Here is a 19,366-nt window from a genome sequence, read left to right on the forward strand (position 1 = left end):
ATCAGCTGTTTTCCACAGACTTGGCTTACTCCAAACTGGGTTCTTAAATTAGCTATGTTGTTATAAATATTTGCACATACACTTCCTGTCTTTCAAAGTCACAGATCTGTTTGGATGGACTTATGCAAAGCTCATGCCTGTTTATTGATGTGTTTTTCAATAATAATGAGAATGAGAATGAGCTTTATTGTCAGGTATGTTTACACATACGAGAAATTTGTTATAGTGACAGAAGCTCCTCGCCTGGCCGTTCTGGTGCTCAGAGCTCTGTAGCGTCGACCAGACGGCATCAGTTCAAAGAGGGAGTGTGCTGGATGTGAGGGGTCCAGAGTGATTTTCCCAGCCCTTTTGCTCACTCTGGATGAGTACAGTTCTTGGAGAGTGGGGAGGGTTTGTAGCTGAGATGAACCAGCCACAGCAATATCACCCTGCAGCCCAAGACTGGTTGCCCACTGAAGCTAAGCAGGGTTGAGTCTGGTCAGTACCTGAATGGGAGACCTGTCGGAAGAGGTGTTAGTGAGACCAGCAGGGGGTGCTCACCCTGTGATCTGTGTGGGTCCTAATGCCCCAGTATAGCGAAGGGAACACTATACTGGCAAAAAGCACCGTCTTTCGGATGAGATGTTGAAACCGAGGTCCTGACTCTCTCTCCTCTCCACTTGTAGCTGGTGTGTGGTGAGCGCACTGGTGCCGTTGTCCTGTGGCTGCCGTTGCATCATCCAAGTGGATGCTGCACACTGGTGGTGGTTGAGAAGAGACCCCCGTAAAGCGCTTTGGGTGTACAGCAATACACAATAAAGTGCTATATAAATGCATCATTCATTATTGATGTGCAGAGGACAGATTCAATGATGGTGGAGTAGAACTGTTTCAGCAGCTCCTGTGGCAGGTTGAACTTCCTCAGTTGACGAAGGAAGTACAACCTCTGCTTGGTGTTGCAAGAGGTGTGAATGGTGTTTTTTCAAACCTGCAATAAAACTCATTCAGATCATCTGCCAGTTGTTGATTCTTCACGGTGCTGGGGCATGGTGTCTTGTAATTGGTGCTGTCTTTCAGACCTTTCCACACTGAAGCAGGATCACTGGAAGAGAATTGGTTCCTTAGTTTTCCAGAATAATTCCTATTTGCCACTCTGATCTCCTTTTCCAGTGTTTATTTGGCCTGTTTATACAAGAATCTGTCCCCATTCCTGCAAGCATCTTTTTTGGCCTGACAAAGCTGTCTGAGATTTGCAGTGAATCATGGTTTGTCATTGTTGTAGGTTAACTGAGACCTGGTAGGAATGCACATATCTTCACAGAAACTGATATATGATGTTACAGACTCTGTGAGCTCATCCAGATCGGTGGCAGCAGTTTCAAAAACACTCCAATCAGTGAGAAAGAAACAGGCTTGTAAATCCCGCTCTGTTTCATTAGTCCATCATTTTACAGTCCTTAAAACAGGTTTAGCTGATTTCAGTTTCTGCCTGTAGGTTGGTATGAGATGAACCAAACAGTGATCAGAGAGCCCCAAAGCTGCCCGTGGGACAGAGTGATATGCATCCTGCAGTGTAGCACGCTGTCCAGAATGGTGTCATTCAGCCAGGTTTCTGTGAAACACAGAGCAGCAGAGTTTGAAAAATCCTTATTTGTCCGGGAGAGCAAAAGAAGTTCATCCGTTTTGTTGGGTAGAGAGCAGAGATTCGCCAGATGGATGCTAGGCAACGGCGTACGAATTCCGCGCTGTCTGCGCGTCTTGAAGCATTTGATCAACGCTTCTGCTACGCCAACTACAACGTTCAGCAAAACGTCCGAATAATCGAAATACGGTAAAAGATTTTGTGGTGTGTTCTGCCGAATGTTCAGCAGTTCATCCCTGGTAAAACTGATCGTGTTTGAGAAACAAAAAACTGGAAAAACTAACAAAAACAGTACAAACACTGGAGAGCTAAGCACTGTGGCTGCCATGTGCGGCGCCATCTTAAATACACAAGATCATAATAAACATACCTTGCTAATGGGGTGAAAGGGCAGAACGGTTCAAGGGGTCCATAAAAATGAGTGTAGTAATCATCTGTGTTTATTAAGTGGCTGGCTTCATTTGAATTTTAAGCGACATTAGGGTGGGTAGATTATAACAGAATTGTAAGTTTGAAGATAAGTTAAAATATGTGACTTAGTCGGGCTGACCAAACTTAGACAAGGTCACTAAAAAAGACAAATGGCTTTTCTACTCTGTGAAATATAGATTTAAAAAAAAACACCTTTATGCTTATCATTCCTTTAAAACTGGCTTTTTGCTTTAATGGACAAATAAAATTGAGCAATTTATTACACAACGCTGTAATAATGTGTCAACAGCTTGTCATATACATATTTGTCAAACTCAAGTTAAGATGCAACATGCAGAGCATGTCAAAATGAACAAATAAACCATATGCATCTATTTAATTTACTATGGCCATATGAGAATACATAATTGTTTTTTTTGGGGGGGGGGGGGGGGGGGTTTAAAGAAGAAGCAAAGTTGCATTGCATTACCAGGTTGCTTTGAATAAACACTTCAAAGGAAGAACTAGTCACAAACTTTTTGCCATAGTTTCAAGTTCCCAGCATTGAATTTGTGAAAAAAATTAAATAAAATAAACATCTTTTTATGAAGCATACTGAAGTAATTGGATCATTGTTAAATAATAAAAAAGTTTATTATTGATTTTTGTAGCACACTAGTATCAGTACTGAGACCTATGAATTGTACAGCCTGGGGTCTCATTTATAAACGTTGCGTACGCACAAAATGGGCATATAATATGCAAAAGCAAGTGGGAAGTAATGAAGTAAACGATTTTAAACTGTGTTTTCATTTCGATATGCATTTACAATAAATATTCCACTCATTGGAGATAAGCACTGAAATTACAAAAAGTCATTACACAAAAGTTAAACAAAATTTGATCCCTTTCATGTGGAATCCTATGCTTTAATGACAGCGAGAAGCACTATAGGCGCACAATAATTCATCTTTAAACTAAACTGCAGATCTCATGTTATGAGGAATTTTTTTTTTTTTTTTTTTTTGCGAGAACAATGATCATGATGTGCACTTACTTCGATATTATGGCGGACACTGCTGGATGGTCGAACGGTCAGTCCATTGTCCGGTTTGAATAGGACCAATGATAATATCTTACTGTACAACCACAGCTGCACGGACGTGTTGATGTCATATAAAGGCATCTCAATTTTTATATATATATATATATATATATATATATTTGAAGGATACCTTTAAAGGAAAACGGTAAGATTCACACATTTTCTTTTTAAAATACTTTCAGTAATTCGCCGAGTCAGACAATTGTATTTACACTTCAAAAATATAGTCCTATGATATCAGCTGTTTCTACTAAAAATAGATGTTCAGCTTATGTTCACCTTATCAGCAAAACTGCATAAATTTAATTTGATTTGAATTGTTTAAAACAACTGAAATACTATGTGACCAGTGTAAAAGAATGAGATCAACTATTTTAAACCGTTTTGTTTTTATGGATAATTTCATATATTTATTATAAATCATAAGAAGGATACTGGATAATTTTTAGCAATAAAAATTAATGTGTAGGCTATGGCCCAAATGGAATTACAGTCAGGATCTCATATTTCAATGCCTTGTACCTTTGACACAGTGTCACGTGGATGGGAATATGCATGGAAATGATATGCAGATGAGGTTATGCATAGTAAAACTAGGCGCTATAAGTTCCATATATGGTGATTTCTGGGAGGAGTCGGAGTGGAGTTGCACGTATACACAATCTTCCCCTGACTGGGATTTATAAAGCGATTTTTGTGCAGGTTCTGGCCTATGCATGGTTTTATAAATCTAAAAACATTCATGCATACGCAAAATCTAGCTTTTGTGCATACGCACACTTTTAGGATGAGATCTACGGAGAGTTTTATAAATGAGACCCCTGGACTTAGATTAAAAGATGAGCAAAAACTCACTGGGTGGCAGTTGTTCAGTGGCCAGCACTCCAACCATGTACTTTGTTCAATACTAACCCATTATTCCTACACCAACTTTGTGCTGCTAAAGGAACTTCTGGCTTTTGAACTGATTTCTAAAACCATGAAACTAGGAACAACCTTAAATGAACTCAAAAAGGATGTTTAGAGTGTATTTTGCATTAGAGTTGGAGTTCGGATTTTCTTTTTCCGCCTTGTTACATTATTTCACCTGGTTGACATGTTTTAATCTGTGAAAATCCATTTTAGTTGGTGTTAGCAATTTTTTTAATGCACGGCAGGGAGTAAGAACACAGTTTTACCATTGCCCATGCATAATCAAACAGAAAGCTTCTCTACTCTGAAGGTGTATGAAAAACAGAATCAAGACAGTCACGCATACACACACCTACCAGTAAGGCTGTGCATCACCAGCAAAGTCATGATACGATACGTATCACGATACAGAGGCCACGATACGATACGTATCACGATACATGACTGCACTGAATTTCACCTCGGAAGAATTTAGTAAAACAGCTGTTTATTAAATACTGCATACTATGGCCATTGCTAACTATTTGCAGAGCTGGCAGTTGACCTCTTTTGGTCAAAGTTGACATTTACTGTATATGTACTCAATACTTGGTAGGGGCTCCTTTTGCTTTAATTACTGCCTCATTTCGGCGTGGCATGGAGGTGATCAGTTTGTGGCACTGCTGAGGTGGTATGGAAGCCCAGGTTTCTTTGACAGTGGCCTTCAGCTCATCTGCATTTTTTGGTCAATTGTTTCTCATTTTCCTCTTGACAATACCCCATAGATTCTCTATGGCGTTCAGGGGCCTCATTTACGAAACTCTCCGTAGATTTCATCCCAAAAGTGTACGTACGCACAAAAGTTTTCAGATTTATAAAACCATGTGAATGCCAGAACCTGCGCAAAAATCCCTTTATAAATCCCAGTCAGGAGAAAATTGTGCGTACGTGCATCTCCACCCCGTCTTCTCCCCGAAATCGCCATATATGGAGCTTACAACACCTGGTTTTACTATGCATAACCTCATCTGCATATCATTTCCATGCATATTCCCATCCACGTGACACCATGTTTAACACGGTCAAAGGTACAAGAGATTAAGGAAATATGAGATACGGACTATAAATGCCATTTGTGCCATACATTGATTTTTACTGCTAAAAATCATCAAATGTCATTGTTATGTTTTAGAATAAATATATCAAAATATTTATAAAAACAAAACTGTTTAAACTAGTTATCAGATAAATATTTTAGAATAGAGTTGATCTCATTCTTCATTGATCTCAATGGACCGTTGACCACCGAATCTAGCAGTGTCCGCGATAATATCAAAGTAAGTCCACATCATTGATCATTGTTCTCGCTAAAAAAAAATATTTTAATCATCACATGAGATCTGCAGTTTAGTGTAAAGATGAATTATTATGCACCTATAGCACTCCTTGCTGTCATTAAAAGAGGAAAAGTGATCAAGCGCATCCATTACAAATATGTCTAAATTCATATGATTTTGGTTTAACCTCTGCGTAATGAATTTATGTAATTTCAGTGCTTATCTCCATTAATGAGAATGGAATATTTAATATAAATGTGTATATCGACATGAAAACAGAGCTTAAAATCGTTTTTACTTCATTAATTTTCTCACTCCAGGAAAGAGAGTTTGCACGCATGGGTCAGAGTTTGTGTGAATTTGCGCAAATTTTTCCGTCAGGTTTGTTTTTATAAATCCCAACTTTTGCGTAGGAAGTGGCGAGTTTGTGCGTACGCAACGGTTATAAATGAGGCCCCAGGTCTGGTGAGTTTGCTGGCCAGTCAAGCACACCAACACCATGGTCATTTAACCAACTTTTGGTGCTTTTGGCAGTGTGTGCAGGTGCCAAATCCTGCTGGAAAATGAAATCAGCATCTTTAACAAGCTGGTCAGCAGAAGGAAGCATGAAGTGCTCCAAAATTTCTTGGTAAATGGGTGCAGTGATTTTGGTTTTCAAAAAACACAATGGACCAACACCAGTAGATGACATTGCACCCCAAATCACAGACTGTGGAAACTTAACACTGGACTTCAAGCAACTTGGGCTATGAGCTTCTCCACCCAGTCTTCCCCATGATTGTGTAGCCTAGTGAACCAAACTGAGAGCTGATTGGCATGTCACCATATTCTAATTTGTTGGGATAGTGATTGGTGGGTTTTTGTTAAATGTGAACCAAAATCATCGCAATTAAAAGAACCAAAGACTTAAACTACTTCAGTCTGTGTGCACTGAATTTACTTAATACACGAGTTTCACAATTTGAGTTGAATTACTGAAATAAATTAACTTTTCCACGACATTCTAATTTATTGAAATGCACCTGTATAGGTAATGGCATATGTTTAATGATTACATTGTGCACTACCCACCAGGTACAATATTCTGATTGCTTGCATCTTGTTTTTAAGCCCATACATAATAATGTACTCGTTCTAATAAATGTATATTGTAATGTACTCATATTAATATATTTTTAAAAATCATCTTAGCGTTGCTTGTAGGTTATCATCGCACAAATTAACGCACTCTCTACATTTAAAAAATAAAAATAAAAACTAGAAGTGTTCTAAACTAATGTGCTGTCTTCACTGTATCTAACGCACGCACACGCTCAGTCACTCACACAGATCACGTTGCGGCCACACACAGACATTCAGCAACACAAACATTTTAGCGCTGCCCCGCAATTTTAGCAATAAAATAGCTTAATCACTCAAGAGCTACATTATCTTTCTCAACAAGGAGCTGGTAACATCATTGATTCTGAAGGAATTAAAGCCACAGCTTCACTGTTAATAGAGAAACGCGGAAAACGGTAATAATTCACACATACACAGCCTCTCTCTCTGTCTCTCTCTCTCATAAATGAACACTTGATAAATTACACTTTTCTGATAATAGAATATCTAAGTGGAGATTTCTAAACTGCAAGCTAACCGGTGTTTTCAGAAAGCAAGGTTTATCCACAGTGGAGAGAGCGCATGGTTGCCAGGTTGACAAAAATAAGTAACACATTACAAAAAGCAGATATTGTGCAAGTGGGAACTTGCTCTGTATTGGGGATTACGTCTCTTTATATCAGGCAACCCCCGTTGTGTTCCTCTGCAGCCAGATTAAACCTTGTTGTAGCCTATATATATTATGCTCTATTCATTATTTTTTCGTTTTTTAGAAACCTCGCACTTTTCTACTCCATTTTAAATGGTGTTCTTGTATTCAAATTAAGCGCGGTCCACTGCTGCACACTTGCCACAATATCAATACATGGACAGCTGTATCAATACTGTCAAATCTCTGTGACGATACATCGTCGTTAGGCATGGGACGATAACCGGTTTTAAGGTATACCGCGGTTTGGAAAATTCACGGTTTCAAAACCACTAAAATTTTCCGTTATACCGTTCCTGCGGTATGCGCAGTTTTTTTTACGTGTCGTCAAAGACGGAAAGTGCAGGACTCCCTCAGTTGTGAGCAGTGAAGAGCGTAACAAGTCACACGACCCCTCCTCCTCCTCCGGACAGCGGTCAGTGAGAGTAACCTGTGTGTAGGATGATGGCCGAATGAGGTGAATCCTCAAGAACTTTTTCCCCCGTCGAAAAAGGTGAAGTCTGCCGTATGGGAATTTCTCGGGTAACATAGACCAATCATGTTCCGTACACAACGATGTTCCGTACAGATGATGTTTTGGCGCCGATAGCTAAGTAAATACTTCCAGGTCGTACACAAACGATATATCTGTGTCGTCTTAATTTCTCCCTCTTTCACCCTCAATCAAGACAGAGACCCATTCACCGGTTGTTTCAGTGTTGAAATAAATACTATTTGCTTGCTACCGAGGCAGATAACATACCTAATTAACTAGCTAACGTCAGCTAGTTTCCTCCCTCACGTTACTTCACAGACCGGGGAATAGCAGACTAAAGTACTACGTTTCTGCGATTTAGTACAATACATTTAGCTGGTATCACGTCTATAATTTTAAGCCTCCTGCCATTTTTTACATCTGTTCAAAATCACGTCATTTAAAAAAGAAACAAACTGCTGGCTCAGGTGTCTTTGCCACTGTTTGAGTGTTATTCGAGAGACCGTGTGTGTGACACAATCACGCGCTCTCCTTATGTGTATGTGCACACATCTTTGTACCTCACCGCTCATAACTTGGACTGAAAGATGAATGTGTAGAAAGTGAGCATGTCTCCAAAAACTTTGTTGTGCTGCAGGTTTAATGACTGCATTTTTTATTTTTTACAGAAATTGTTTTGATTTATGTTTTGGATTATTGAAATGTAGGTTTAGGTTAAGTGACTGCATTTGTAATTTTTTTTTTCATTTAGAATGATTTTTTTTTTTTTTTTTTTTTTTTTACAGAAAATAATTTATGTTCTTATTATTGTTGAGCTGCAGGTTTAGGCTCACTTAAGTGACTGCACATATTTTAATTAACAAGAATTCAATTATTTATATTAATTATTTAGCCTGACATGTTTACCATTCCAAAATGTTCTATATGTTTCTTAAAAATAAAATGTATTGTGTTCAGTGGAAAAAAACGTTGTTTTTTACCCAGACATTTAAAAATAACATATTTTAGAGCTGTAATAGCAATACCGTGATACCGTGAAACCATGACATTTTTAGCTAAGGTTATCATACCGTCAGAATCTCATACCAGCCCATGCCTAATCGTCGTATCGATGTATCGAACACAGCACTACCTACCAGATTTTTTAATTTTTTAAATGGACTGAATGCATTCACTTTAGCTGTTTTACTGTGTTGTGTTGTGGTGTGGTAGGCTGGTAACCGAAAAATTGTAGGTTCAAGACTTTCATATTGTTCCAAATCTGTATGTCTTTATGAAAACAAAAGAGAAAAAGGTGGCTCTTTGCCATCCAATTTCAAGCTTCACAAAATACACAAATTATGAGTTATATTTTTTGGGGGTTTTTTTTGCGTTGCTTTTGTTTAAATGTTCAAGTTTTAAAGATAAGGCCCATTGAAAAAAAAAAAAAATGTGGCACTAACCTAGGTTTTTTTTAACCCAGGCTCATTGGAAATATGTGCCGTATTTCAAGTAGTTTCAAAGTGAAATGTCCAGAGAGTGGTGCTAAAACACATGTTTAATACATGACTGTGGCACGTTTTTATTATGTTGGTTGCAGCATTTTTATTATGCTGCTTGAGGTACGTTTTGCGGCCGTTCAGAATTCAAATGTCCAGTGAGTGTCGCTAAAGATCAATGCGCAATGATCTATCATGTTGGAAATATCCCCTACACCAAATCCAAACCTAAACCTACCCGTGGCCGAGAGAGCTCAAGGCGCTGCAAATAAAAAAAAAAAAACACTTGCAAATTAAGAAAACAACATTAATTTGACAACACAAGCGCTGCAAATGCTCACAACACAACCAAAGAAAGAAACGCACTGCAAATAAAATTCTTTATTTGGTTGTGTTTTGAGCATTTGCAGCGCGTTTCTTTATTTGTTTGTGTTGTGAGCATTTGCAGCACCTGCTGTCAAATTGTTGAAGATGTTTTCTTGATTTGCTGGTGCTTTTTATATTGGCATGTGTTTTTCTGAAGTTGCAGCGCATTGAGCTCTCTCGGCCACCATACGATAGTGTTAACAAATGCAAAAGTAATATAAAAACGTATAGCTGATGCAGCCATGCTATTTTACATAACTTCCTTTTGCGGATTTGAGCTGTTTTGTTGCACCGTAGTTTCAAGGGATTTGTACCGGAACTCTTCATCACCTAAGTGGAATGCCGTATCGCGTGAGCTACCGAGTAAACTTACTGAATTCGAAAACTCGTACATATGAAGCTGTATATGTGACGACAACGTTCAAAAGTATCAGTTTTCAAATCGTGCAGGATGATAAAATTGTTTTGAAGTCATAACATAACATTTTGCAAGTAATTGTGTGAAAATTAACCTTTATTAATCAAAACTGTACCTGTAAATCATACTTTGTGTGAAAAGGAATAAAAGTTATCGGAGTTTTTTTTTTTGATTTTTTGCAAAACTCCAAAAACTTTTTTCTTTTCTTTTCACACAACATTTCCACGTGGTTCCTTTCACAATACTATGACCTCAAACCATTTTTACTAGTGCACGATTTGTAAACTAATAGTTTACTAGTTTCATTGTTTGCATCACATAACAAACTGAATATGTAGGTTATTCTGGCATGGTAAATTTGCTTATTAGCTCAACAGAACTGAACTTGCAATGTGGAGCAATCAGGTACGAGTCTTGTGAAACACGAGTCATTATAAAAGAGCACATAGGCTTACTAAAGTCAAGCAAAAATTTAATGGTTGCTTCAGCAAATACCTTTTTATCTCACAATTTCTTTTGTTAGGGCTATCGGTTAGGTTTAGAGTAGGGTTTAATGTATGTTGTAAATCATTTTGAATTGCAACAGTGTTAACCTTTTAGCGTCACTCATCAACATTTTATTTTCTAACTTCCACAACATACATCAGCCAACATAATAAAAAGTTGCCAGATTCACGTTCATCTGTTTTGGGTAAAACTAAATATGCTTTTAGCGCCACTCTTTTCACATATTATTTTCAAAATTACTTGAAAATAACAAGTTGAATGGTAAACTTGCTCAGCAGCTCACCCAGTACAATACTGCTCTTGCAGTTATTTATTTATTTATTTACAAAGTGTCTTGAATCATGCAAGAACAAACTTTAATATTTTACAGAAATGTTTTACAATGAGTTTTACTTTTTTTTTTTTTTTCCTGTGACCATTGATGTTTTACAGCTTCTGCTGTCATAGTAGATTTATATAGCAGCTTATCTTATTATCTTATCTTAATTACTATTTATTAGTCAGACATATGTGTTCCTTTCAGATGCAAAGGAATGTATCTGTGTCATAACTCTCCAAGAATAGGATAGCATTTAAAGAATGTTCCAGGACTTTTAATTATCTTTCAAAATGTTACATGTACAAATGTACAAATTTCCATGCTGAGTCATCATAATAATTTGACATTTAGCATACAACATATTTAATTTAACTAAATGAAAACAGTGAGTAATTTAATAGCTTGTACTGTACTGGTTGAAGATCTAATTTTCACAATCCACACTTCACAATGTGTGTGTGTGTGTGGGTGTGGGTGTGTGTGTGTGGTGGGTGGGTTGGTTGTGTGGTGGGATTTTTTTATTTTTTTTAGAAAGGCATATTTTCAATATTTCATCATTTGAACGGTCTACACCAAGTCACCCAAACAGTACAACCAATTGAATGTGCTGTTCTCTGTTCTTGTTTTACTCCCAGCCAAATTAAATTAGCCATCTAAGCTGACTAAGGTCAAAAGCACAGATTGTGGTATGATTATTTATTAATTAAGTAGATTTGATTCATTTGCCAAAATCCAGGCCCAAAGTATTCGCTTTGGTGGAACTGCGTGTTAAATGTCCCAATGTGAGCTCTAAATCATAACAGAATTATACCTTCCCAAGATAGTTAGTGCATATCTATGTTTATATTTGAAGTGGTACAGCTGGCTAAGCTTTTTTCATTCTGTTCTATAGTAACGTCTGAGACAGATATTGTGTCAAATCGATACAAAACAAAAAGATGCACTGACTGTACTTAACATGTTGTTGTGACTTACACTTGAACCTAGGTTTTGTTTCCTTTTAATTAGTTGCTGCAAAAAGTAGTTTTCTTAGAGTAGAACTTGGATTGTTTGCCCCAAATAAACGAACTTGTTTAGCCTTAGTAATTAGCCTTGATAGGGTATAAACAGAAAACCTTTGCACTGCATTGATTTCTTCAGCCATTATATTGTGTAATGATGTAGCTTGGTTTGTTAATTGTAATGAGCTAAAAAATCTAAAGGGGCCCTGTGGGAAAAGTTGCTTGCATGGATACACATACACATTGCACATTTTGGAGCAAAAATTGTCACAAAATTTTAGAAAATATAAGTAAATGCTTCACATTTTAGCCTAAAGGGATTCTAAAAACACGTCAGAAATTACTACTCTCCTGAGATGTAAACACTCATATATTCATAAATACTCATATGCTCACACACAGCAAAGAATATATGGGAAAGTTCAAGCATTTAACCCTGCACTGAAAGCCATACACACCACATAAATAAGCAGTGCACAAGTATAAACAATGTAGACGCAAACACAGGCATGTGTTTCTATAAGTTTTCTGGGTAATGCTGGAGGTTTCTCGATGGTTGAATGGGATAACTTCATGTCTAAAACAAACCTGTTTTGGTCAATTTGGATTTATTAGTAGTAGTAGTAGTAGTACACTTTAAAAAATGCTGGGTTAAATATGGACAAACCCAGAGATTGGGTTGTTTTCAACCAAGTTGGGGTAAATGTTTAACCCAACCGTCTGTGCAGTAACCCAACCGCTGGGTCAAAACAACCCAATCGCTGGGTTTGTCCATATTTTTCCCAGCATTGGGTTTTATTTAACCCAGCATTTTTTTAGAGTGCAGTGTGAGACGTTTATAGACTAGATAATGAAAGTAATGAAGTGTTCTGGGAAAAAGTAAATAAAAATAAAATGTTTAAAAATGTTAAAATTCTTTAAAAATGATTACAAACTTTAATTTGCATCAGGGGGGGCATCACATTTAAATAAATTAATCTACATGGAACAGATCCCAAACCCTGAAATGCAAAATGTAAACAGGCTAAATCATCCACATATACTGAATAAAAAGATCTGTTTGTTCAACTATACTGTGTATAATTTGCATCAAGCCTGGCTTTTTTTTTTTTTTTAATGGGTAATTCATTATTTTATGTTGTTTCATAAAAGTTTATTTTGCACTATGCCAGTTACTATGTGGCCATTGTCAAGGTGTGTAATCTGTTAATATGGGTGGCAAAATAAAAATGCAGCTTTGTAAAAACTTATACCTATACTTGACCTCTTTACTTCTGACCTGACAAAGAGTTTCTTTGTATCTCTTTTCTTTATTTTTGGTAGATGGCCGAACTAATCAGCACCCCAGAAGTGTGATTATGAGGTTGTGAGTGTGAGAGTACAGGTTTGTGTCTGTCAGAAAGCATGTATCATGGTGGCACTCCCTTTGAAGAAGCTTTTAGGACCCCTGTGATCTTAACTCATGTCTTTCTTACATGCACAATCATGCACATTATATGCCAAAATCATCCACAAATTCTCCATTATGATCTCTTTCAGAGCCACCTTTCTAATACCCACCTTACACACGTAAAATACAAAATAAATGTAATGATTTGCCGAAATCTCTTTCAAAACACTTTCTATGTAATAAACATCTGCAGTTTCAACAATTCGAAAAAATTGGAATATGACTAACTGCTTTAGTCTTCTAATTAGTGTAATTAAATTAATAGAAACAGAATACAAATACCTGTTAAATGAACATTAAAATGAAATCTAAAAGAAGATATATAAATACAAATATAAATTTATTAAAGTATCTGTTGAACTGTTTTTTTAATATATATAATAACTTGGTAACATGGTTGAGTTTATAACAACATTTAATAATGTTAAAATGTTCATGTAATAAGAAAACATGCAAAAACAGACTTGCTTACGAAATGTGGGACACAGTCAGATAGAGTTTGTTTACTTTAATAAAGTAATTATAAGCTCAACAAAGGATTTTAGGAAGGAACATATATTAGATTATTAGCTTTTTACAAAATATGTTATTTTATCTAATATATCCAACTGACCAACAGAAAATTAGATATGCATCTCTAATACTTTGAAAGAAATCATGAGTGTGTTGTAGTGTCCAGAGTTTTCTTGGAAAGTGCCATAAATATATAGATGTGTGTTTTGTGTTTATGAGGGAGGGAGAGAGATGAAAAACGTCCGAAATCCTGCTCTGACGGCAGTACTGTGGAAATGTAATTGAGTGTCCCTTTCAGTGTGGGTCAGCATTTGACCTCTTACATTTCACTCTCTCAGGGCTATTTAGAAATACTTTGATTAAATTTAAATTAATTTAACAGAATTGTTTTGAATTTACTCTGCCCTGGAGAGTTCTGGTAAAGAAATATGAAACGCTACGAGTGTGTTAACTAGGATAAAATTGGTGGCATGACCCACATTTCTGCCAATTTAGGTGTAAGATTACTACAGTGCACACTTCAAAAGGAAGACCGTCACGCCAGTATCTGAAGCCCTGAGCTAGCCAGTGGGTAATACACGTGTGCTTGACACACACACGCAGACACTCTGTGTCCGAATATACCTAATAATTCTATACTATATAGAAGGCAGAAAACTGTATGTGAGCCGAGTAGTACTTCCTAATTCATAGTATTCATAACAGTACACAGTATAGGCAAAAAGTACTCATGATGACTATTACTTCTGAACTTCAGATTCTTAAGTGTGTGCATGATGGACACTTTACTATCCCATGAGGCCACGGGAGAGGGTTTGTGAAGGACAGTGAAGCAATGCAACTGAGGCCATAGGTCACATGACAGTGACAGCATGGCAGATGTATTTTGTCCCAATTCATGCATACCGCATACATTCATACTATATAGAGCATATGTTTTAACAGTCCTATCTATCTATCTATCTATCTATCTTGTTTGTTTGTAATTTAAGCTACTTATTGAATTATCGAAAAATTATCAAATTATTATATATTTGAATTATCAAATATTTTAAACATTATATTAAATAAAGTTGTATACATTTTGTGCAAACATTCCAGTGTTTTGTATAAAAGTGACTTTAATAAGATTCATGATAATGATAATAATATTATTAATCATAATAGCGCGATGCCTAGTTTTAAAAAAGGGAGTTAAAAAGGAAAAACATTTCAGGTTTGGTGTCAATGAAGGAGTCTTACTTAAGGTCCTGTGTGGGTACCTAAGACAAATTTGGAAAACACCAGTTTAGACAAAGACAGTCTGTTTGCAATGTTTGTACCAGAGTTATTGCATCTTGATAAAAATGTGAGTTCTTGCTGTGTGGAGATTTGGGTTTTGCCAGAGGGTTTAGTGCATATGCTTTGCATGCGCATTCAAGTGTCTGGTGCCTTCATGAGAAAATACACTTAAAGAGGAACAACACCACCCCTCGGTGCTCAAAAGACATCACTGCATCACATTCAATGTGTCTGTCAGTCAACAATTAAAACCATCACCACCGTCAATTCTTAACAATGTTATTACTCATTTCCCAGCTCTCTTATCACAAATCACAACAATTTTGATGGTAAAATTTAAGTAATTTGGATTAGAGCAGTTTTTCAGCGCAATCTGAGCATATCGCCTGTCAATCACATCATGGTTGTTATATTAACTGCATGTTTCTGTCGCCTCAGGCAGGGCTGAAAATTACTGCATGAATCTTTTCTCCTCCACAGGAGACTCTTATTTTTAGCCTTGTTTTAATTTCTACTCTAATATGAAAGAAGTGGGTGGTCATATACATCAGAGTTGTGGGTAATTGCACAGTAACAATGGCTTTGCTGTCAAAATAATGCAGTAGTCAATGTGAGAAGATTACAGAGGAGAACACAAAAGCCAGCAGAGGGAGGGAAAGTTTTAATTAACCGCAGCCCTGAGGGACACTGTGTTGTATCTGCTCACAACTACCAAACAAACACTTCTGAGCACAAAGAGAAACCAGAAAAGAGACGTTAAATGGGAAGACAAAAAATAAGAAAGAAAGGAAGAAGAACATCGGCCCTGGGCATTTTAACAAATACATCTTAAACTGGTCACTAGGGCCCACAACTTCTATTTGTACTAATGTTAGCCTGCTAAAACCCATAATGTTTAATTTTTTCAAACGGCCTGTCACTTATAAGAATAGTTAACCAAAAAATGAAAAATGTATGAAAATGTACTCACCCTTTGGCCACACAAGATGTAGATGAGTTTGTTTCTTTGTCGGAACAGATTTAGAGAAATTTAGTATAACCAATGGATCCTCTTTTGTGAATGGGTGCCATCTGAATGAAAGTCCAAACAGCTGATAAAAAGAAACAAATTCATCATTAAGGCATTTTAACTTTAAATCATCGCTTCTAGCCAAAATACATCCATAAGCCATAATAAAGCTTCCTCCAGTGAAAAATTCCACTCCCCACACCCAAATTCATTGACATATTTTATTAAATTATTTTTGCTTGTAAACAGTGCTTGATCTGTGCATATTACTCTCCTGATTCAAAAGACATTCCTTTAAGAGATAAGGGGTTAGCCATTAAAGGCTGTGCAAAGTGTTGAAAGGCTCCAAAAAGTGTGCTCATAGGTCTCGTGGGACCATGATCTGACCCTGTTGGTTGGGTGGGAAAGGAAAGTACACAGATGAGAATGAAAACGAAGAGAGAGAGAGAGAGAGAGAGAGCAGAATGAGGACAGAGCTAGACTAGATTGGATGATGTCTGAAGATAGGAGGAAGTCATTAGAGTTTGACTTTGGTGCTATAACAATTAAGTTTTGCCAAAAATAGCTCTGAATGTATTTCTACATGCTGTGCATCACAGTCCACGTTTCTGACATCCCTTGTGCCCAGTGGAGGGATGTTAAGAGGATTCTTTTCTTTGTGATGACATACAGTAAAACATTTGATCATAATCAATTCGTACAATCCAGCTTGGTAATTTAAAATATGATAATGGCTGTTTCTTTTATATCAGACTGAAAAGACTTGAGGAGATTATTAGTGTGGGCACATGATGAGAGCAGCCCTATTCTTTCTGCTGTTGTCAGAAAAAAAATAATGATCTGTTCATCTCAATGACCTGAACAACAGTCTTGGTAAAAATTAATTCCAGAAATCCATTATCACTTTGTCCATGTATCATCTAAAAGCGCAAATAAATGCTTCAAATCAATTTATTTTCCGTTGTCTCTTCGCACTAGGTCTTAGTGCATGGGGTTTTCAAAGCGACATCTCTAAAGCAAGTCAGTGCTAAGGGGCCCAGTATCTCACAGAAGTGAATACACCCCTCACATTTTTGTAAATATTTTATTATATCTTTTCATGTGACAACTGTCAGTCCTCTGTCGTGTGTGTCATGTGTTCCCGCCTCTTGTGTCCTTATTTGGTCATGTTCCTGTCCTTGTTCAGTGTGATTATTAGTTAAGTCTTGTCCAGCTGTGTTTTAGTAATTATCTGTGATCATCATGTGTATTTAATTCCTGCCTGTTTAGTTAGTTTTGGTCTGGTCTACTCGTTACTCCCCGGTGTTCCTGTCTGTGTGTCAGCCTTGCCTTGTCTTGCCCTGCCTTGTCTTGCCCTGCCTTGTCATGCCCTGATGTCAACATTAAAGACTGTTAATTTGAGTTTATCCTCGTCTGCGTGTTCCTCGTTCCTCCCTGCTGTGTGCACCGTGACAACAACACTGAAGAAATGACACTTTGCTACAATGTAAAGTAGTGAGTGTACAGCTTGTATAACAGTGTATATTTGCTGTCCCCTCAAAATAACTCAACACACAGCCATTAATGTCTAAAATGCTGGCCACAAAAGTGAGTACACCTCTAAGTGAAAATGTGTGTGTTTGTGCGTGTGTGTTTTAACAGGAAGTAATAAAAAATGTGAATTTATCTTGACAATATTTCTCTATACTTTAATAATAATAATCAAATAAATAAATACAAATCCTGGGTAACAGTTTATTTTAAGGACTGTTTATTGGTACTTATAAAGCACATATTAATGCCTTATTCTGCATAATTATATTTTAGATCTCTTACCTAAACTTAACAACTACATTACTAACTATTAATAAGCAGCAAATTAGGAGTTTGAGGCAAATGTTGTAGGTAATAGTGTGATCTTAAAATAAAATGTGAAAAAAAGTCAAAAGTAGTTCATATGTTGTCATTAGATTGCTTTTTGTGAATAACAGACTAAAAGAACTTTGATTTGTTTACATAGGCACAGATCAATGAGTATGCTTGATGCCATATAAGAAGGCATAAACAAACTTGCGCACAAACCTCATTTTTCTCACATTAACTGACTCTTAGAATGGCATATATCTGCATGTTTGAAAAAGAAAAAAAAACATTTTAACAAGTTTTTTTGTTGTTGTTGTTGTTTTTTTCATCAATTCTAGAAAGATGCCCTTGATGTTATTAGTTAAGGAATCTACCAACAGAGGCCATGATAAACAACAAATACTTGGGCAATCAACTATTGCTGTTGCAAAAGACTATTGCTGATGTCTTTATTTTTTCCTTTTTATTTGAAACATTCCCAAACGCATTAACTATATCATGAAATATCTTGATTCTCACTTTTATAGATTATGTTAGTTGATCTAGTGGGCGATGGTCAAAGTAACCTAATAATGCAATCTATTGCATAAAAAACCTGTTTGTTTACTTAATTAACAGGTATGGGTGTCATGCCATAACATATTTTAATACGACTGACTTTATATTCAATGTGAATTTAACATTGAAAGTTAATGTGGATAAAAACATTGTAAGTTAGGCTACTAATCATAACACTTTCATTGTACAGAAAGAGATCAAAGAACATTTTCACTGACAGTCTAGAGTTCAAGCACTCTCAAAAACTCCCATTAAAATCACTGAAGCTGTTTACACTATGAAATGAATATCTTACTTACATAATCGTACACACATTTGCACTTTGTTGTTTCCGTCGAGAGAATTTGCCAGAAAGAGGTAGGCTATTCAGTCATCTAGCAAGTGAAGAAAACACCGGCATTTTAGCGATGACTCATCTGAACACCTCTGATTGGTCATTGCATTCATAAGCTCAACAGAATCGTGTGTGATTGGTTATAATGCGCAGTGCTGTACAAACGCGTCTGTCTCTGGCTCAGCGCCAGCCAGCGAACGATTTGAATTTAGCAGCTGATGATATGAGGCACTGAACGTTCTAATCACGCCCGTATGATAGTATTAAAAATAGAAAATATTAATCAGCTATTTTTTGTCTTTTGGAAGCTACATTCAAAATCCACTTTGCTCAAAAATCTGAGGGTGCACGTGCCCCCTCACTTTGAATGGGCATGTATGACGCCTCTGTTCACAATGCTCGAAAGAGCTTGGCAACCGACATCACTGCGCAGTGCATTCTGGGACGTAAACAAAAGGGCGCCGCCATATTGTGTGGCCACATCGGCGAGACTTAAAACAACCACATGAAAACGTCTCCGGTTACATGCGTAACCTCGGTTCCCTGAAAGGAGGGAACGAGACACTGCGTAGCTTACGCTTGGGGGGTAATCCCCCTCCTCCCGAAATACTGAAGCCTTATTGCATCACGCCGGTAAATC

At 36.9% G+C, this 19,366-nt stretch overlaps 1 long non-coding RNA gene across 4 annotated transcripts in view; it reads right to left on the bottom strand.

Moving 5' to 3' along the window:
• LOC131550542 (uncharacterized) overlaps positions 1–18,786 on the bottom strand; it is a 108,157-nt gene extending 89,371 nt beyond the window's left edge. For all 4 annotated transcript variants that reach the window (XR_009273560.1, XR_009273559.1, XR_009273564.1 and 1 more), the window contains exons 1-2: positions 18,692–18,786; positions 15,954–16,074 (exon numbers count right to left, since the gene is read on the bottom strand). This is a non-coding gene — a long non-coding RNA (uncharacterized LOC131550542). The remainder of the gene's footprint in view (positions 1–15,953; positions 16,075–18,691) is intronic.
• Positions 18,787–19,366: the final 580 nt, after the last annotated feature.

Source organism: Onychostoma macrolepis, chromosome 01, assembly GCF_012432095.1.
Source record: "Onychostoma macrolepis isolate SWU-2019 chromosome 01, ASM1243209v1, whole genome shotgun sequence".
In the NCBI taxonomy this organism is placed as follows: Eukaryota; Metazoa; Chordata; class Actinopteri; order Cypriniformes; family Cyprinidae; genus Onychostoma; species Onychostoma macrolepis.